General features: G+C 44.4%; 1 long non-coding RNA gene across 1 annotated transcript; it reads left to right on the plus strand.

The window, feature by feature from the left end:
* The first annotated feature begins 8,551 nt into the window (after positions 1-8,551).
* Positions 8,552-14,955, plus strand: LOC119451520 (uncharacterized). Its single transcript, XR_005191805.2, has 3 exons — positions 8,552-8,634; positions 12,875-12,965; positions 14,629-14,955. It is a non-coding gene; the product is annotated as an uncharacterized LOC119451520 (long non-coding RNA).
* The last annotated feature ends 7,854 nt before the right edge of the window (positions 14,956-22,809 follow it).

A 22,809-nucleotide genomic window follows, 5' to 3' on the forward strand; every position in this document is an offset into this window, starting at 1 on the left:
AGTGTGAAGGATCCCAATGAAGCGCTAGACCGCTTTTTCGAGCGTGGGCGTCGGCGTAACGGAGCGAACGAGCACAGCGAAGGACAAAAGAGCAAACGCGAAGCGCAGCGGGGTATGAAAGACGCGAGAACAAAAGCGGAGAGGAGGAGGGTATGGCGAAAACGTGAGAAGAAAAGCATAGTGCGGCGACGATGGCTACGAGATGGCGCCAGAGTAGCGTGCGTCGTCTGGGAGGCCCGTCTGCGGCGGCTGCTGTGAATCGTGCCCACGCGACACCAAACGCGCTGCCTCTCGCGATCTCCAGATTAGCGAGGCACTCGCGCCACACTTCGCTCTGTTTTCAACGTGCCGTGCGAGACAGATTATCCGCGCCAGCCAACGTACCACGAAATTAAAACGCATATAGCGCTCAAATTTTGCATTAGGGAGCATCGTAATCGCCGGTGATTTTTTAGAAATGAAATTTATCGCACATAATTAGTTGTTGTCTGGCAGAGACACCTAGAATGCCTTTTCGGACCCTGCACAAATGTGCAGATTAACAAATGTATGCGTCCAGTGCGCTGCCTAAGCAAGTGAAGCCGTTTCTGTTGCACCATTAGGACGGGAGAAACAGCGCTAGGACGGGACGAAGTGAGTACGACAGACAAGGCGCTGAATTAACAACCACTAGTTTATTGCTGTTCATTTCCGTCCTAATGATGTACCAACCAGCCCAGACCAGCACGCTCCTACTGCATTAACGCTGTTTATGAGATCTTGGGTTGAAAGTTGCATGACCAGTTGAACTATAGCAATATACCAGAAAGCCAAAGATGGAATTTATGGAAAGCTGCGCTGACCTCATCTCAACGTATTAAAATTAATTATTTACTTAATTATTTGACCAATGAATTTATTGATTAATTAATTTATTTATTATGCAGCTATTGATGTATATGCTTCAGAAATGCATCTTAAGCTTTGAAACATCAGTAGAATCCTCAGTTGTGGAAAAAGGAAACCCATACGTGCATGCGCTCCGGCCTTTCCGATGATGTTTCCACAATGATCGCATGAGAAAATGTTAGCAGATTCCTTTTCTCATTCATGTCAGTTTTCACGTGCAAAAACCCAAAGCAAGAAATCCTAGAATTTTTTTTTTTTACTTCGAGCACGTTAGTGGCATGCACTCGCATGCAGTCCGGATGCACATCATAGCATTGACCTGCTGAAGAACTGCAAAACGGCTATTAAGAGAAGGAAATTGGCATTCAAAGTATGAGCGCACGTGTTTGACCTTTTGTTTATTTTTTATTTTTCAATTCCCCTATTAGGCACTAAAATGCCCCTGGGCGTCAAGAGAGTGAGGATTCGTTTTGACATTGGGACAAAAACGATAACTCGGAAACAGTAGGAGCGCACATGCGTTGACAATGCAACGAACTTCACCCGTTAAATTCTGAAGGTTTTCTTTGAAGCAGAATGAGACTACATTATGTTGTCTAGGCATTATCGCTGCCGTGCATGGGATCTACCACTCCATAGAGAACTTCCTCCCGTAATTTGCACAAGCCGAGAGCGGCTGTCTTTAATGTAAGTTGGAGTGGTTATTGCCTGAAGGCTGAGTTTGCGTGAGTTCATTTCCCACAACACGTACTATCGCGCTCAGTATGAGCTACACCGCGGGAGCGCGTGACCAAGCGCAGTGTAAGGTTGTACAGTGGCTCCGAGCGGAACATGTTTTCGAGTTATCAGGGGAGGGTTTGGCTGTTCCTGCGAGTGCGCATCGCCTCTACTTCCTTGCTTTCACCCTCGCCTTCCTTTATTTGGAGAGCCAGGCTAGATATCACCTGTCTTGTGAAGCTCGACTTGTCGAGCACGAAGTTTGGGCGTCAAGCCACGGCGGCAGTTATCATTTTCGAAGCTGGTGTCACCACAGGGCGAAGTGAAGCGAGGTGAAAGCAAGCAAGTGAAGGCTATGTGCAATCGCAGGAACATCCAAAACTTCCCCTGATAACTCGGAAACATGTCCTGACTGGCGCCATTGTAGAACCTTACAGTGCGCTTGGCCACGTGCTCCCGCGGTGTAGCTCATACTGAGCGTGATAGTACATATATGCACAGTGTGTGGGGTGGAAAGAAGGGGTAAGAACTGCTTGACCAGCTTTATTTCCCACGTTTGCGGCAGCGTGCGGACAGCACATATAAGAAAGATAAATAATCTGGGACACGTACCACGCAAAAAACGTTCATTGTTTTTATTGTTAGTACTATTTCCCCAGACTAAGGGATAGTTTTATTTATATATTTATTTATTTATTTGGTTACTATCAGGGCCGCTGAGGCGTTACAGGTAGGAGTCGTAAATATTTACACGAATCAAAAATAAAGAGGAGGAGGAGGAAAAAATAAAAAAAAAACGACAGGCAGGTAGGTCAACCAGACGCACGTCCAGTTTGCTACCCTACACAGGGGAAAGGGTTTAAAGGGATGAAAAGAAGGAAAGGAGAGAGAGGGAAGAAAGTACTCTCAGTATGAACACGTGCGGTTTGCCAACACTTCACAATTGGTCACTGAGGCCAGTCGACTTCATCAACTGTAGCAATGCCCACGTCGCTTTGTAAGCCTGCGACGCGTGGGGCCATGGTCCAAGAATTTTTGTCTCTGAAAACGGTCTGCTGTCTAAACGGTTTAACACATTCCGAAGAACGTCGCGTTCGATGTCATAAACATTACAAAAACACAACACGTCCTCGATCATCTCATCACAGTTACACGAGTCACAGATTGGTGTGTCGGACACGTCCATAAGGAATGAGTAGGCGTTCGTAAAAGCCACTTCTAACCAGAGCCGGCAAAGTAAAGCTGCATCACGGCGGGGGAAGTTTGATGGAATCTGCAGCTTCAGCGTAGGATCCAGACGGCGGTGACAACAGTTGGAGAAACTCGCGGTGTTCCATAAAGTTTTAGTCTTGGTTGGGAGCGAGTAAACGAAGACCCCTCGCAGCGTCTGTCCTTGATAAGGGTATAGGAACTGTCAGAGTTTTTAACATAGGTGATGAGGAAGCGCAGATTTGAAAGCTTCAGGTTCAGGAATGGAGACTATGCAGGCGGGCAGGTGGTTCCAGTCTGAGCTGATCTTGGGGAGGAAAGTATAAAAATACTGGTTAGTTCTGCAAGTTGGAATGCTTACTTTTAATCGATGATCAATGCGGGATGATACGTAATTTGGAGCAGTGAAGAGACTTTGTTTCAGTGATTTTTTTTGCGTAATCTATTTTGTGAAATGTGGAAAGCCTAGAAAGATGACACCGCATGGAAAGATCTGGAAAGTCTAGTGCTCTTTTCATAAGTGTGACACTAGATGTACGAGGGTAATCAGTCAAAATAAAACGAGCTGACCGATTCTGAAGAGATTCTTAAGTATTAATCAATGACCTTGTGCTAGGGTACCATACGGAAGAGGCATATTCCATCTTAGTTCCAACGACCGATACAGTAGTAGTTTTAAAGCAACCGTAGCAAGTGAAAAATTGCGGCGAAAGAAACCAAGCATGCGATCAGCATTGTTAGATACGTGTTCGATATGCGTTTTCCATGAAAGGTCACTGCTGATGTGCACGTCAAGGTACTTATATATAGAGACAAATCATAAGGGAGAGCCATTAAGAACATATGGATGTGGGTTAGCTTTGGAAGGAACTCGCTTTACTTTCATTGCTTTGCATTTGGATGTATTAAGTTTCATGAGCCAAGTATCGGACCACGCAGAAATGAGATTAATGTCATTCTGAAGAACATTAGTATCAGACGGGTTAGAAATTTCTCGGTATATAACACAGTCGTCAGTGAATAGTCTGATCGATGATGTTACGAGATCAGGGAGATGATTAATATAGATTAGGAAGGGGAGAGGTCCTAATACAGATCTTTGAGGAACGCCCGATGTTACTGATCAAAGATTAGACTTATAGTCATTAGCTGTCACGTACTGAGTGCGATCACGCAAGAAACATTCAATCCATTTAATTTCAGCGTCATTGATGTTTAGTTTACGAAGTTTAAAAAGCAGAAGAGGATGAGACATGATATAAAATGCTTTAGCGAAATCAATGAATATACAATCAACGACTGAGGAACGATCGAACGCTGCGAAATGTCATTAGTAAAAGCGATTAACTGTGTTTCAGAAGAATGATTTCTTCGAAAAACATGCTCATTGTCTGTAAAAAAGGAATTGGATTCAAGTTTACTGACGAGGGCAGAATAGATAGTATGTTCAACTAATTTGCATGCAATAGATGTTAATGACATCGGCCTGTAATTTAAAGCACGATGAACATCACCAGACTTGTGTACTGGAACGACCTTGCCCACCTTCCCGTCATCGGGGAGCGTGCCAGTCTGCGAAGATTGCGTAAAAATCTCGGGTAGCATAAGAGAAGAATAAGTATTGGTGCTTTTAAACAACTTGTTGTTAATACCGTCAACACCTGCGGAAGATTACATTTTAGCGCTATCGATGAGTTTGGAAATGCCCTCCCAATCAATGATGATATCATCCATCAATGGGAAGTCTAGGGATGGTACGTCGGTAAGGGTAACTGCAGTAATTGTGAAACATAAAGAAAATGTGTTATTCAATAATGTGCAAGATTGGTTAGGTGGAACCAGAGCACCGCTGTTACATTTAAGTATGATGCCTTGTTTTGGGTTGACATTAAGGATGGCCCAGTACTTGCGTGGGTTACTAATCAGCAATCGAGGCAAGGTGTCCTGAAAAAAAAAAGTTACGTTTCGCGCTGAAACGAGCATTTCTGTATTCCGATGCCACAGCATGATAGGCAATCCAACTGTCGGTAGCGTTTGTTAACCTGCAGCGAATAAATATGCGCTCTTTCTTGTTTAGCAAGTGCTTCAGTGAAATATTGAACCATGGTGAACGTTTAGTACAGGTTATTCGACGAAGTGGGATGTACTAGCTTTTCAGTAAGGGCTTTTAATTTGTCTTGAAAAAGAGACCAGTTATCCTGTAGCAAGCGTTCCCAAAATCTGGGAAAGAATAAATCAGCGAATGCTTCTATTTCAGTGTTAATTAATAGCATAATAATTTCCGTTTTTGTAATCCCGAATTGTGTTATGATGTTTCACTGGACGAGGTGAACGTGACAACATAGTGAAGTTGATGACTGAATGGTTGCTTAGTCCAGGTAGAAGTGTGAGAGATGAAACGGAATCAGGGTAGGTTGTTAGCACAAGGTCCACTAATTTGGCAGTGGATGCTATAACGTGAGTTGGTGCTTTCACAAGTTGACAAAGGAAATTGAGTTTGGGAACTTGAGAACAATTTTGTTAAGACAGTCATGAAGGTCATCACAAAAACTGCTTGCTGATAGGGGCGATGAAACATAAGTTATCCGCAACAGTGATCAAAATCCCGCCACCCGAGCGCCCGAAGCGATCTTGCCCATACACATTGTAAGGCCGTTGACAATCAAACAGTTCAGAATTATCAATTCTGCCTGACAACCAAGTTTCAGTAATGATGATCACATCGGCACCACACGTGTCCTTCCGAGAAGACGGGGCGTCGCGTTGGTTCAAGAGGCTTCTAATGTTCGTGAACAGGAAACTAGGGTCACGTGTACGTTCTGCGTGAACGGCTGCTGATCACTAAGAACCAGTAACAGACGAGTTTTAACAGCCTGCTGCGTCATTGACACTTGTCAGGGTTGTCAAGGCGGGCTCAGTTTTGCACACACAATCAGTTTGTAAACAATAAACATAGAATTTTTTTGTTGACGTATAGTTTGCTATAGCGCAAGCTATAAAACGATCCGGTGCCTTTCCTGAATTCTGAAAGCTTGTTCCGAGATAGTTGGGTCGCCTTACAAAAATTTTCGTGCACATGAACGCGGGTCTATTACAGCGAAGCTGTTTAGGGCTCAGTCTCCAATGGTCGTGTCCGCGTACAGAAAAAGAACTCTCATTGGCCGTATGCTGTATGTGCGAGTGAAAGCGCGCGAGGAACGCGCGCTTTCAAGGGGAGCGAACGCACGGCTTAGAGCAAACGTGACTTCTTCAGTCGCACGAAAGGCCGTGGGGGGACGGAAGGGAGGGAGGGGAGGCGACGTTTAGCTGCGGCATGAAATGCGTATCTTGCGAACGGGCGTTTTTTTTTTTTTTTTGCACCTTTAATATTGCAGTCTGAGAAGATGTAACATAAAAATGCATGCGCTACCGGTGTTTTGTTTCATGACATTTGTTTATGGGCTGTCATTCTCAAAATTCTGAGGAGCTGTATAAACTTGGGCATGTAGCAGCACCAGCAACGCGCATAACTGTTGCCAATGGTGGCGTCGTTTTGCCCGCATTCGCACCGAACGCGCGCGGCGTTCGTGACATGTTTATGAAGAACGTGCCAACCTTTGCCGTGCACCCTATGGCGGTGTACCGTAGCGACCATAAGGCCATGGTCCCTGTGGTCACTAAATAAATGAAAACCACCGGATCATATACATTTCTCATTCTTTAATAATTAAAATATTTAATTACATCACCACATCTTAAATACATAATTCCCACTATAGTACAGCCTCGCTGGTCTTTCATCTCCACCCCAGTAGAAGGGCTGACAGATTTTTTTTTAGCTTTGACTTTTGCCATAAGATGTTGTCGTTTGTCTTGGCTGAAAGAAATTTGACAATTATTGGTTGGCATTTACTTGTGACGAAAGGTCCCAATCTATGTGCTCGAGAGATGGCCTCCTCATTTAGGTGCAAGGACAGGGAATCTGCTAAAAGTGATCGCACTTTTGCTCGGATTGGGTCCAAGTCTTGGTTGATTCGTCTTCAAGTCCATAAAAAATTTAATTGTCTCGGCGTGACCTGTCTTCACACTCATCGAGACGAGACTAGACCGTGGCAGTCTGGCCTTGAACAGCTTCCGTAATTACGCGGCTGAATTCAGCAGAATCATGAAGCCCTTCCATCGGGTCCACCCGATTCTCAACTGCTGCTAACCTCTTCGTAATATTGGAAACACGTTCCTCAAGGACCTTTTGGCTAGCTTTCACTTCGTTAAGGGTCGACATTACTCCTACGTGACGTGATTTCATTGTACTTGCGAGCGTTTTAATTGCCGCTAATATTTCGCTGTTAGCGTTGTCCGCATTTTTCTGAGGGCATGGGTTGATTTCAACGTCCCCTGAATGAACAGCAACAACATTCATCATTCATCATCATCATCATCAGCATCCGCCTATATTTTATGTCCACTGCAGGACGAAGGCTTCTTCTCCCTGCGATCTCCAATTAACCCTGTCTTGCGCTAGCGTATTCCAACTTGCGCCTGCAAATTTCCAAACTTAATCATCCCATCTGGTTTTCTGCCGACCTCGACTGCGTTTCCCTTCTCTTGGTATCAATTCTGTAACCCTAATGGTCCACCGGTTATCCATCCTACGCATTACATGGCCTGCCCAGCTCCATTTCTTCCCCTTAATGTCAACTAGAATATCGGCTATCCCCATTTGTTAGATCATTACATTCACGCAATCAACAGCTAGTACTGATAGAACGTGTGGGCATGGATGACCAGCAGGCACTGGTTATTTGTACGTTTAGACAATAGGGAATAAGGTTGACCAGCAACTGGGTAGCGAGAAGGAACGGTTTTAGAAGCGTCTGCATCCTTGCTGCTCTCCCACCCCCACTCTAAGGGACAGTAATGCAAACTAAAGGAGTAAAACGTGTGGTACAGTCATAATTTCTGAGGGACACGTAAAAATCGCTGAACTGTTCTCATCACGCTAAGGACTGCATGATTTATTCCGTATATAAGCTATCGGCATGAGAATCACATATCGCATGTTTTCCTAAAAAAAAAAATTGCGTAGCTTGCACTGGTGGCACAAGGCTAAAGAAACAGCGGAGCCGATCGGCAACTAGCTGGTGCTGACCTCACGGGTTATGCTTTTCGAGAATTTATTGATTATTGATCGATTATTGAATACATATTGATTGACTATCGATTGGCTATCACAAGGTATTGGCCACGTATTTGGGTTAGGCTAAGCACTACGAAGTCATCACCAGAATTTTCAGGAATGTATTCATTATAGATCGATTATAGATTAGCTATTAATTAGCTATCGATTGGCTATTCATGACTGACTAAGCTTAAGTGGTCCCAACCATGCTTAACTAGACTTAGCCAGGCTCAGCTTCGCTAGTTCACATGGGTATGCGCCATTGCGCTTGGACCCTTTCTGCCCTACCGCCAGGATCGGCCCACATTTTCTGTTCGCGGTAGACACATCACGCCTGACTTAAACAGCTCCGCTGTTAGAACAAAATTACTCCGTAGTCATTTAGCTGTCGGAAAATGATGTATTTGAGCACTGTAATGATTTGCAATGCACATATTGCATTTCCCAGCGCAGGTTAGCCAACCGGAGAATTCCTCTAGTTGACTTCCATGTTTTTTTCTTTACTTTGGTATCTCTCTCTTTAACTCACTGTTCCCTCGGGCTTTGCTCTCATCTACGCAGGTGACCAAGATGATACTGGTGGTCGTGGCCATTTTCGCCATCTGCTGGCTGCCTTACCAGACGTACAACATTCTCCAGGAGCTCTATCCCGTCATCAACCAGTGAGCGGGATTATCTCGGCGCGCATCTATGTCGCGCGTGGCGTGGCCTCTCGTGGTCGCGTATAAACAGCCCACAAATCGCGGTCGGCGAGGCTCGGGTGGCTTATCAGCCTGGCTTCCGGGCTCCACTAATGTGTGTATATATAAACTTACGCCAGCAAGTTGCGAAGAGCGACAGAAGAGAAGCATTTGCAGCGAAGGCTGTATGACAAAAGAAAAAAAAAAAACAATAAAAGAAAACAAAGACGCGGAAGGAAAGGCGCACGTCAACGTGCGGCCTTGATTGTATACTATCTCGAGCTTTAATCCTCCCATTCCGCCATAGTGGGTCTGTGAGGTGAAGAGCAAAAACAGCCAATGGTTTACGAACATACAACAGTGCACAAACCACAACGGGGACCAAAGAAAGACGGCACAACAGCCCTGTGGCACCGTCTTTCTTTATTCCCCGTTGTTGCTTGGGCGCTGTTTTATTTTTGCAATGTTGCGGCAAGAAGTCCAGGTCTCCAGTATTCGGAAGTTCAGGCCTCCAGCGATGGTTTGCTTCTCTGTGGCGTTTGCAGCACGCGCCTGAGATATGCTTCAAGAGAGGGATTCCTCAGGGGGCGGTAAGCAGAAACTGAACCATCAAAATGCTAGTCCGGCGCACAGTGCGGCCGACACGACGAAGATGGCAGATGTTCGGTTATGTAAGGTTTTATGACGCAAAAGCCACTAAGGCTATGATGCGCTACGGAACCCGGCTACGTTTTTGTGCTGGGGACTTTAAACAGACGGCTCGAGGTCGAAGAAAACATCCGCGAACAGGTCTGTTCAACTTTGCCGCTAGTTCTTTTGTTTGATTGGATCTGTTAACGCAAGTAAGGGTAGTACGACCATGACATTGATTTAGTCTTAATACGATTCTTGCGTTTAGCACCAAAGAACATGCAGGGTGCCTGGAGCATTACGATTAGAAAGCGCTTCGAACATCAAGTCCGGCTGACTAAATTATTTGAATTTAGTTGGTTATGCACAAACCTCATGATATATATATATATATATATATATATATATATATATCATGAGGTTTGTCCAACTAAATTTACATAATTTAGTCAGCCGGACTTGATATTCGAAGCGCTATATATATATATATATATATATATATATATATATATATATATATATATATATATATATATATATGTTTATTTCTATATATATATATATATATATATATGTGTGTGTGTGTGTGTGTGTGTGTGTGTGTGTGTGTGTGTGGCGACATTTCGGAGTCTGTTTTTATATAATTTTCCACAGCTTAAAAAAATATAAAAAATAAGAAAGTGCTTGTGACGAAGAGAGCAAATACTAGGATTTATGTCAATAGCCATTGCAGAGTTTCTGTAGGAAGGCCTTACTTTACCGAGTGCGTGATTTACGAGAGCCACCAGTTCGGCCAAGCGAGCGGACGCAGCAGAATAAGCTGTTTCAGGTAAAAACGTGAACAGGGTCAGTGCACGCGGTGCCGTTTGTTGTCTGCTGAGGTGGACACCATCTCGCCGCGGCGTCTCTGAGAACGCGAACTTGAACCTTATTTCACCTACAAATTTGACACAATAAAAAATTGAATTAATGAACACCCCGGTATCCCCTCAGGATTAAAATCCTTAGAAGGCGAATGCACCTCTATGTAAATATTTCCCCCGACCCCATGCTTCCCTTTTCGATCAAATCCTTGTTCCACTGAAACGTTTTTCTTATTCTTTTCTTATTCTTTTTTTGCTACGACCATTCAACTACTCTACCTTCCAACTGTTGCATCTATAATTGGTTTATGCATACACGTCACACTCAGGCGCTCCGCCTGTAATCCGCACTCTGCACAGCGTGTCTGGCCAGCATGCACAGACATGCATCCATGGGGATCGTATCATATGGGTGCTTAACTGCTTATCTAGTTCAGAAATGGTCTTAATGATTTTATTTCGCGCACCTGCTTACTCTACAACCTCATTTTTTCGTGTCTCTTTCTTTTTTTTTCTCTCTCTCTGTTCTTGTTCTTTTTTTAAGTACAGGTACACTGTAGCAGCCAGTTCTTGCAGTCTGCTCGAGCGGGTGCATTGAAAAAAGATTTCACATATGTCGGCGCGTCACCTCCTTCCTCCCCGATCCTTCCCAACCCTTTCTCCTGGCTGCGGGAGCGAAGCCGATTAGGGTGTAAACGAACCAACTATGTATTCGCGCACTGCCGCATCGACAGTGGAGCCGGCTTACGGTCATCACACCTCCCTAACGGGCGCCGCGGCGGGATGCTGCCCACCCCAGCTGACAAAAAACGGCACTGCGTGCACTGACCCTGTTCACGTTTTTACCTGAAAGCGCTTCTCGTGCTGCGTCCGCTCGCTTAGCCGAACTGGTGGCCCGCGTAAATCACGCACTCGTTAAACTAAGGCCTTCCTACAGAAACTCTTTAATGGCTATTTGCATAAATATTTGTATTTACTCTCTCTTTCTCACACACACACACTTCTTTCTTGCTTTTTTGTTTTTTTTGTTTTTTTAAGCTGCAGAAAAAGGTAAAATACATGTTGCACATTTTGTTTTCAGTCTTGAGAAACGTCGGTCTCCGGCCGAAACGTCGATAATAAGCAGTGCATCAACTTTGCAATTATAACCTCGCGGAAACCATACTTCCCTCTACTTTGTAGTCATATATATATATATATATAGTCACGTTGTAGTGACGGTGAAGTACACTGTAACAAAAATGTGAATCACGAAACTAACGTTTTATTTGGCGAACCTGTGCCCGCATCGCGTCGTGCATGCAGGGTACACAAGGCTCGGTGACAACAGACAACGGATAGAACCATCGATAACATTCGAGAAACTTGCGATACATGCAAGCGCGTCCTGCTTCGAGCGATAACGTTTAACATTTGTTATCAGGTGAAAAGTGGTCACCTGAGAAAGATAAATAAGTACGCGGGTCAATATATATGTATATATACAGGCGGGGTGGTTCTGTTCGGTTATCACGACTGAGATGAATATTCATCTTAACGCCAGATAACTCGATCAGCCTCAGCCTAATTACTTACCGCCCCTCGAACCCACATTATATACATTTTGCAAACTCCTTTCTATGGGAAAGGTAAAATACATGGTGTCCAGTGGTGACATGGAACAAGACGCTGTGGCTAATATAAATCACCACCAACTAAGCCATATCGTTACTCTGCAGAATAAATTATTTCTCCTTTCATTCACTCATGCTCCACCGCCTGCGTTATTGTATTAGAGACGCTTGATCTTTCATTACTGATGTAATATAAAAGGCACGATATTCTCTTTCATCTTTCTGAACGATATTTGTCATTAGGGATTTAGCGATTGCTGCTACGATTCTGACGCTAGAGGAATAACTTATTAACGCGAAGGAAAGGGACGAAAAAGAGTGATGACAGATGCTGAAGTCACGCAGGCAAGAAGTGACTCAAAGCACTCAAGCAGATGTTTTCTCCAAACCTATAGTCCACGTCAACGCTGTGCATGGGCTATTCGTAGAAATTATTGACTGCTGTGTGATCATCCCTTGAACCCAAAATACCACCTTATAATAGCGATGTGTTGAGCTCAGCGTCTGCCGCTCTCGCGCGTAGCTGCAGGGTAGCGGTGGAACACTTGTTGCAGTGTTTCTGACATGCCAACATTCCCAGTGCTTATTGTCCACACAACCAATGAGATTACCATAGCGCCTGTTGAAGGCGACAACAATACGATTTCGTTATAGGACGCTCGCTCTGGATGGGGACGAAAACACTTGTCGTAGTAAATTTCTCGCAACCGCCTGCGGCGGCGATTTGATCGAGCCCCGTGATCGGCAGCATATTGTTGTGGGAACGAAGGAAACAATGAGTTGGTACCCATTCACGAAAGCGCCTAAAAAGCACTTCTTGCCTCGACATGGGAGAGTTTCTCGCTCTCAAAACTATGTTTGCAGAGCGCTGTTTGAGTCCATATGATATGTGGCCTGCGGCGTTTGCCCGTAATAAGTCTAAATGTTCTCCGTAGTAGTAGTGTAAACATCATTGAAGTAGACATAGAATGAAACAGTATTCACGTGTGGCACCATTTTTCTGCATCAAAGCCATGCACCGTTTATGTTGTGCTGAAAAACTGTCAAGATGTAGCACTGTATTTCTTGACAGCCTTCATTTTACGCCCTTTTCTGCTCATCATTTTCTGCTTCCAGGTATCGCTACATCAACGTCATTTGGTTCTGCTCCCACTGGCTTGCCATGAGCAATTCCTGCTACAACCCTTTCATTTACGCCATTTATAGCGTAAGTGTCTGTCAATATCTATCTGCAATCATGAGCTTTCGCTAGGGAAAGCTTACTTAAGATCTCTTATTTTGCTGGCATAACATTCTAGATTTAGGCTTCTTTTGTGATGCCAGATGCTACAATACTCCGTAAGTGTTGTAGCATCTGGCATTTGGTGGATGTCTCATTTTCCCTTTAACACTCTGTAAGTGTTACAAGAGAATAAAATACAGTATATGACCCTGTATTTAACAACTGCTGAGGCCGTGTAATTTGTAAAAGGTAGATAAATGTGGTGTGAAAGCGCCAATGCTGCAAGACGCCTGCAAGTTGACTCTGGTCGCATTCAGGTTGTAAGGACAAATTCGCCTGCCAGCACTGCAGGTGCACGACGGCCAAGATGAGCATCTGTTTAGCATTGATACTCAAAAAATTCCACTTTTTAAATTATATACAGCAGCATATTACAACATGAAGGCGAAGCGAACATAATTATCGCTCTGTGCCAAACAAAATGCTGACGAGTTGACTTGTAGGAATGAGAATGCAGAACCATGTTAGTTACCATGTGATTAGCATGCTAACTAACATGGTTCTAACATGTTAGCATGGTAATTAACATGTTACCATGCTTATAATGGGTATTTCCTAACCTCACATTTGTCGTTTGAGTGACTTCGGCAATGTTAATAGTCCACGTATATTACTGTATCCGCTACAAATGTGAAGTACCTTCTGATGAGCTCACCCATATTCAGCGAAATGGGCCGAATTAGCTTTCAATCCATGCCACACAACTCGCCAGTATAAGGCTGCAAGCGGAGATTTCTAAAGGCTGAAAATCGTAAACACCAGCCTCCCATGCTGCGCGTTATTAGCAATACTAAGTTTGCATAGATGAGATTCACTGGGGCCTCGCCCTACTCTTAATGCGGTCTCGGCGGGCCGCGTTGACTGTGCTCGAAATATGGATTCGTGAAAAGCGAGCCTTCTAACTTAAATTCTGGAGTTTTACGTGGCCAAACCACAATATGATCACGAGGCACGCCGTAGTGGGGGACTCCGGATCAATTTAGACCACCTGAGTCTCTTTAACGTGCACGCAGTGCACGGTACACGGCAGTTTGTGCATTTTGCCCCCATCGAAATGAGGCCGCCGTGGCAGAGATTTGATCCCACGCCCTCGGGCTTAGCAGCGCAGCGCCATGTATGCCACTACGGCGGGTGAAGCCAGCGTTCTAAATGCCTGACATCACACAGAATTACTTGATCTCCATTTTTGGCTCGGGTATGACTATACTTGATGTCATCAGCTCACGCAGTGATATTTTCTGTCGTTTTAGTGCCTATGACTGCTTTGCTTCAGGATCTTCGGATTTAATTTTTTTTTTTTTTTTGCTACAGGAAGCGGTTGGTTTAGCGCATGTCCAGCCAGCAGTGTTTTTCTCGTTTGTTATTTTTCTTGCCCTTTTCTTAGTTCGGTGTCACACAGTTTTTACAACTGTCAAAGTACCGATATAAGACACTGCTTAGTTATAGTATATATACACATCATCATTCCAACCGCTTAGCAGATGAAACGTCGCCAACATGTCGGCGACCAAGACACGTGGACGTGTGCGCGTGCTGATTGCTCCCGCTGTCTTTCCTCTTTTTTTTTTTTTTTTGCCTCGTCACGCAGGAGAAGTTCAGCGCCGAGTTTCGGGCACGGATGCGCTGCTGCTCGTCGAAGAGCAAGCAGGAGGAGGCCCGCTGCTACCGGCAGACGCCCACCTCCGTGTCGACGCGCTACTCGATGCGATCCTACTCCTGAGCAGAGGCCCCGCACCGCGACGAGACGCTACGCCCGGTGCAGGCCGCAGAAAACAGCGTGTAGTGTCGCCGAAGATGACTCGTTGGCCGCGGTTGACTTCGCCAAGGCCCGACCTGAAAGACCAAGCTCTCGATGTGCCGGGTGGTGAATTTGTGTGTTTGAGCACCGCGCTGCCTGCGGTGCCCCTATAAGCTTGTGATCAGAGGTCGTATTGTTACGGGCTGTGTTTACGAACGTAGATATGACGCTTGGTTGAAGGTGTTCTGGCTAAACCGACCACACCATCGAAGCGCAGCGATTTTGTCAGTACGGTCGTGTGAGAGAACACATGCTGCGGCTGGTCTAGGGCCTGCCGGTTTTAATACGTATACGCTGTGAGCGAGTCTCGACCGCAGCGTGTGTAGTCCCAAAGAGTGGTTGTATTGAACAAGTCGTTCGGCGGATTGTGGGACGGTGGCCCGAGAATGAGAAAAAAAAAAAAAAGAGTGAAGCCCAAATGATAGCAGAGCACGCCCTATACGCATCGAGCAGTATATATATTGTGATGCGATTCTTTTAGATGTATACAAGATAAAGTCTAGGACACTGCTGCTGTATATACTGATGTTACCATGTGTCTACATGTCGACATAGCGGTCGCTACACCATGTTAAAAGGAGACAGAAGCACTCGCAGCTTTCCTTCGTGTTCATAATTCCAGGAAAGCCGACTTCAGCAGTACTTGTGAATACTGCGGAGCGTTTCGAATCTGCCTTTAGCTAAACTATTCCGAAAGTGCGGAGGCGGTGCCGTCTCTTCCTTTGTGTAATATAAATGAAGGTCGCTGCTATAAACATTATGCCAAAGACAAGGCAATTTTGCTGTCAGATTAGCAGGGAACGTCACAAATCGCACACGATCGTAGGAGTGGTGACTGAGATGTGTACTTGAGCTATTGAACCTTGCTAATAAGAACTTATTTCATGGAAACTCTGAGAAATAAAGCAGACAAGTGCGTGCGAGTTGTAAGTGGAATCAAAATTATGAGCTAATAACACAAAACACCGCAAAAAAGAAGATATGACCAGAAGTGTTGGATACGCGTAGATGTGTATATAAATAATAGTGAAGAGAGGAGGCGAGGCAAAGCATGAGACCGGCCTACGCAAGCAGCATATCGACCCAATTTGGCTTACCTACTTTTCTTATTCGTCATTTGCGCGCTCTTCCTTCACAAAACACTTGCTTTGCACGGATGAATTCGACATCACTTAGAGATCCTATCGAAGTTATAGGGGTAAAGAAAAACGCTTTTAGTGCCCAGCATGGTGCAACGTCTCTCATTAAGGGACTGCGACGTGCGTAGGTTCTGCGAAGCCTCCTGCATTATCAAATGGTCCAACTAATACAGCAGCAGTGCTAGGGCAACGTTATTCTAAATCATTGAAGTGTTGTCAACTTTTCGCTTTTCATTGTGTTTAATACTTGTGGTTCCGAAGCACCGTCTGTTTGGCCAGTGTTCCCTAGAACCTGAGTAATACTTGTTGCTGGGCTAGTCGTTTCATACTGCATTACGGACCATAAGAACTATGGCCACTTTGCGCAAACCGACATAAAGATAAGGCGAGGAAGGGACAAGGTGAACCTATCTTGTGTGCCTCGTTGTTACTCGCCGTGTGCCGAAGCAGGATTGTGTTAAAAGTAATGTCTGAGGGAAACTGTGATGAACACGTTTTCCCAGTTCCATTTTGTGGTTCGTACTTCGGCGAATGCTAGAACCCTTTCTAAACGAAAGGAAGGTGAGAGATCAGTGTAGAGGTCATAAGCTGTGCATGCATGCATATGTACGTAGGTATGTATGCTTCAGCCTAGACATTACGTATGTACTGCACATATACATACATACATACATACATACATACATACATACATACATACATACATACATACATACATACATACATACATACATACATACATACATACATACATACATACATACATACATACATACATACATACATACATACATACATACATACATACATACATACATACATACATACATACATACATACATACATACTTTAGGAGTTGGGCCACACACCTGGACATTAGCGGGAGTGTTATGGTCCGTGTGATTGTGAGGTTTCAATTTCTTGCGTATGCTCAATTAAAACACGTGTTATTGTGTCGGCAGCCTGGTCCGAGCTGCTTATGGAATCTTCGGGGAAATCACGGGGTATGCGGGAGATGGAAATTCAAGACGATGAGCAACACGAGGACAAGGTGAGAGCTCTCCTCGGCACAGTACTGGGCCGAGGAGAGCGTATGTCGCCTTGAAGAAGACAAGTCCACTTGTCGAAACGTTGGCTACAGCTCTCAGCTTGTTCTCGTGTTGCTCATCGTTATTGAATCTTCAGCACACAAACCTTTTCACCGAGCTTAATGAAATCGCACAATAACTGACTGAAATTTCTTGGTATTGCCATTCCTCCAAGATTAAGCTAGATCGGCACCAGACGTGCAACAGTTTTGAGTTACCTATGATACTTATACTTACTCTGTGTGTCAGTCACTAATGCATGATTCTGGCACTTCAAGACACTAGTTGCGCCTCCAGAACTTCTGTTTTCGCCTCTTTTGCAAACGTACTGGGAAACTTCATGCGAATTTCCAGCCATAACACTAACTCCTGTCACATGCCCAAATCTGAGTGCTCAGTGTCCAAAGGAGAGCCAATGTTTGGGAAGCAAATCCAATAGCAAAACGCTGGCTCCGAGTCATAACCCTCTGGCTAGACTCAACCGCAGTGGATTATCTATTCGTGCATCACTCTGACGTCCAGCCTTTGGACCGCGCCGAACAGCTGGTTAGGTGGCTTCCTTGGTTGCCAGCCATATAGGTTATTACAGGCTGAAAACAACACCAATGATATACCTACACTCTCGTTCCTTCTGGACACCGAATAAACGGTGGCAAATGCCAACGCCAGGCATTGCCGCTTGATATGAATTCAAGTGATAGGAGGCCGGCCTGACGAATCAGAAACGGCACACGTGGTTGACTGTTGGTCAGTGCATAAATAAGTCGCCGAGTGTGCTTGCCGATTATGGCAGTGCGGCTTTGTATTTAACGGCGATCTTATAGGAAGCCTTGTGCTACACTTGTTCCCATGTGTAATATTGCTAGGGAAATACTAAGAATGCCCTGTACCAAAGCCTCTAAGATGGCCCAAAAGATTGTCTATTGTACATATATTGATATATGAGGCAATTCGGGCAAACCTACATGAAAACTAAGTTCCGTTCACCGCGAACACTAACTTCTTTATATTCCACTGCGCTTTGCTTGGGCTGTGCTCGCATTTTTGGCGAGATTTTTTAAACCATACGCATGTGTATGAACTCTCCAGTATATTACCTAGAATGAAGATGTGAGCTTGCGGAAATTAAGACGTATACAGAGTGATGCGTGGTGAAATTTCTTGCGTCTTCCTCAACTGTGACACAATCTGTTTGATCACTGAAGGCTAGCACTTGATAAGCTCACTGTTGATAGCTGCTTTGTTATAGTGAGGCTGTGATCAAAGTTATCATTATGCTTCTAGCACTCATTAACATTTCCACAGCCTGTAGCTGATACAGCCGGCGAGTTTTAAACCACTCACATGAATTCTACCAAATTTAAAGACCCACGCTTTGCAATGACAGTACTAAAGCACTAATTTTGGCGTTGATACTTATAATTAAGACACATATACCTTTATTGTATTTGCGTCGTATGGTATGAGTACCAAATTGACAAGCTTATATATATGTGCTGTCTACCTATGGGCAGGACATAAGCGTGAGCATGACAAATAATTTAAGGCAGCCTGAGTGATTTTCGCTCTTACAGCATCGGGTACACATGCAAAATTGTCTTTAAATGTTCCAATGAGAAATTAAACGCCCACACAGTAGCGGTGATAAAGTGTTCCCGAGTTTAAAGAGAAACAAAGAAGGTACAGTTCGTGAAGTCCTGTGTAGCATGTCCCTGATGTTTCTGTCGATAGTGTTGTTTGTTCTCAAAATAGAGGCGAATGACGTCTTCTTAAGCGTGGACAGCTGAATGCATTGCACAACATGGCCGCTTAACTCTATAGAATAAAGTATCCAAATGCGTGCCCCTCATGGTAAAATGTACCCTCTGCCAGGCATTAAGATTCAGTAAGCTGGTTGATACATTTGCCGAAAAAAGAGCAAATGAAGTTTTAACATTAAACTAATCGAGGAGCACGAATGCTAAGCTAGCGTAAATCCTCTGTAACTTAATTGTACACATTCCTGATCAATAGCCGGCCCTAGTCCTATTTCAGTACGACAGCAGTCAAAACGCTATGGTCATTTCCTTTGGCTAACCAATTTGAAGCCAGAGAAGAATTATTAACACGGCGATTAGTGACCGCTTTCTTCAACCATGAAACTCAAGAAAGAAGAAACTGTTAAGAGACTAGTTTTGATTGAATGCTAGTTAAGCGAATGCTAGTGAATGCGTTTCTGTGATAGTTTAGGAGTTAGCTTTGCGCCAGTACCATGTAGATAATTCGGTGACTGAAATGGAATTATTGGATAAACCCACCAAGGAGGTTGTGCGATCTAAGTTTCCACCGACGTTGCGCTGTCTTCTACTCCATACCCCTGTTTTTTTTTGTTTTTTTTTTTTTGCGATATACAGCAGAAAGTCATCGATTATGAAACATCGCCCAACACATCTTCCCTTTTCATGACTTTCATTATTCCTGTCACCTTGTCGGGCTTCTGCGGCTAACTTTGCAGCTTTAAAAAAAATGCTGGAGTTCTACGTGCCAAAACCCCGATATGATTATGAGGCATGCCGTAGTGAGGTGACTCCGGATTAACTTTGACCACCAGGTTCTTTAACGTGCGCCCAATGCACGGTACATGGACGTTTTTGCATTTAACCTCCATAGAATTGCAGTCGCCGCAGCCGGGATTCGAACCCTCTCTATCGGCCTTAGCAGCGCAACGCCAAAGCCACTTTATGTCACCACGGTGGGTACTTTGCAGCTTCTCAGCCGATGCGTCATCACTCGTACAAGATATAAGGATAAAGAAAGAAAATAATTTCTAAGCTCCCGTTCAAGCATACGCGGAAATTCAGGACATATCGTTCAGTTTGCCCGTTCTTCTACCACGCTCTGCATCGCAATGTTCGCCTCTTCACTGCCAACTAGAGAAGATAGCACAGTGAAACTTCACCGTGATGACACAACTCACGACGCAAATCACCGCATCTGCACATCGTTAAACTTCGTCAACGACGCAAGGAAAAAAAAAAAAGACCTGTGCCGGTTTACCGGCACAGCCAAAATACGTTAACCTTGTTGATAAACCAGATGGTCGAAACGAATTGACATTTGTAGCATAGGCCCGCACAAGTTCGTACCTGCGCTTTGGCTAAATGATATGACAGTGCCTGTAAAGCAGTTTCACATGGCTGAAAGTAGACGCCTTTGAACTAATGAGCGGAACTCGCTCTCTGTTTGGCGCAGTACCTTCTCCGCTATTTTTTCTTTCCTTTGCAGAGTTTGAAATTTTCTGGAGGCTCTGATAATTCTTACTTCGCAACCATTTGTACACTAAATTCGGTCACACATATAAAAAGAGTACTACTGAGTGCGTGATTTACCGTTAGCCCTGCAGAACTACTAACGTTAGCCCTGCGTTAGCCCTACAGCAGTTCCAGTACGTGATATCCACGTAATGCCTCTCAAATCCTGTTCTTAGACCATGGTTGGCACAAGAGGCGCTGTTTTTTTTTTTATGTCAAAAATTTCCGGCCATGAGAACGAATAGTTATCGCGCTCCCTCTTTTTTGGGTGCAACTTGATTAGCCTCTATGTTGAGATACAAACGCACCTACCTGAACCGAAAGCAACGCTGTGAAAATGACGGGCCTCAAATGAGTTGTCTTTAACACCGCTCGCTTTTTTGAGCTGGGCACAAATGATAGAAAAGGACGTAGTTAGGGCGTAAGGAGCGCTCGATCTTAATGACTTTTTTGACTTGACATCGGTGTATGAGAAATACTTCAAGGAGTTGCCTTCCGGTAACTGCTGGCAGCAGGAAAGGTAAATTGGGCACAGGACCTCGGCCCAACTGTATATGCGGAAGACTTAGTTTAATCTTAGCGAAGTGAAAAGTAAGGGTTGGTGAAAGCGCCTGGCTGGGTAGCTTATGTCTAACAGTACACCGCGCCCGTGGTTTGTATGAGCTTGGGCTCATACAAACCGCGTCTCATACAAACATTGTCTTGAGTTTTACTGGATTGCCTTCGATTTTCTTACCGCGTCTACATTCATGTAAAGTCTTAGATAATCGAGACTGTAGTGCTTCTTTATAACTGGAACTAAGTCTTATTGCGCTAAATCCCTGCCATCATGTGCCCATAGATGAACAAATCATGCCAATAGCCAAGATAACGCTAGATATTATCGTCGCCGACTTAACTTAGAGCGAGACAGGTAACAGAGCCCAATATGTTTGCTCCATCGAAGAATCGCTGTTTCTGTTTCGGTATCCTGCTGCGTGTGTACAAAGTGAATATTGTTTTGTCATTGGTTTCTTTCCTTCTTTTTCTTTTTTTTACTCTATCAATTTATAGTGAAAGTTTGCGGCCTTTGTGTGGCACGGGCTACGCCTTGTCGCAGGGTAAAACATAAATTATAGCACTAAAATCACTGAAAATACTGAAGGCAGTCTAGTAACACAAACAGTCGTAAAAAACGCCGTTTCTTGCTCAGGAGCGTCAATGTACACGCATCTTTGACTGACTGAAAGCAAACACTGTTACAGCTCAATACCTAGATCATTTCTCTCCCCCCCCCCCCTCCTCTCCAAAACCGGACAAAAATGTATGTTCCATCTGATCACGCCATTTGTTTATGTCCATGCGTATACAAAGACGTTTATTGATGCCTAAAAATTATATGCCACCTGTCCTGTATGTATTTACTGTGCATATATGTCCTGTCCGTGCTACACAAACATTGTTTCTCTCTGCTGTCGTCCCAATGGGCGTGCACATATAACGCTATTTCTTGATCCTCCATAGCAGGCATTCCACAGTACGACCGGACCATGTAGGCTTCGGTGTCTGTCTGCGCGGGCGCTCGCGCGCGCGGGTGTGTCTGTGTGTGTCTGTCTGTGTGCGTGCGTGTGTGTGTGTGTGTGTGTGTGTGTGTGTGTGTGTGTGTGTGTGTGTGTGTGTGTGTGTGTGTGTGTGCGCGTGTGTGTGCTTGTGTGTGTGCTTGTGTGTGTGTGCTTGTGTGTGTGCTTGTGTGTGTGTGTGTGTATGTATGTGTGTTTGTGTGTGTACATTTTAATGTTTAACGTTTCCTTGTACATGTTCTAAGGGTTACGTTATGTTGTATTTTTACGGTGTTCGAGTGAAAAAAACAGAGCTTCATTTCAAGAGAAACGTTCGTAAAAGCTTGCGCTGAACCTTCATGTGCATTATACTTAAGCGCTCCATTCTTCCTACAGGGTCGCGATCGAGCACGCCTATCTTCTCGGGTGCTAATGTCTCTTATAAATGACTAGAGATTGTACATATATAGAAGCGAATTTCATTTTCAAGTTTAGGAAACTTGTTGGTTTCCGAAGGGGATCGCGCACGCACGCGGTTAACTCCATTTTGTTGATGATGTCTATTCTGAGAGTTTATGCCAATAAAGTACTGTGCTCATCAATGTCTGCGCACGTTGAAAATTAACCGCATTGGTTTTGACACCGCTTTCTCGCCTGTTGTCGACGCCACGTACGTAAGTCTGGTCTGGCCTGGTCTGGACTGCAGTTGTCGTTGTTTAGACGGCAGCTGCATGAGTCCTCCCACGCAAGTTGTGTGTGCCCTAAAACGGACAGAATATGATTTATGGTTGTGAAGTTTTGCTTTATAGTCGCTGCTTCATAGTGTGAATGACGAGCTTTGGATGGCGTCGCTGTGAGCTATTATGCCAATATACATCTTCGTTCTACTTGAGAAAATGTGCCGGTAATATTAATT

The sequence above is a fragment of the Dermacentor silvarum genome, chromosome 1, assembly GCF_013339745.2.
Source record: "Dermacentor silvarum isolate Dsil-2018 chromosome 1, BIME_Dsil_1.4, whole genome shotgun sequence".
Classification (NCBI taxonomy): Eukaryota; Metazoa; Arthropoda; class Arachnida; order Ixodida; family Ixodidae; genus Dermacentor; species Dermacentor silvarum.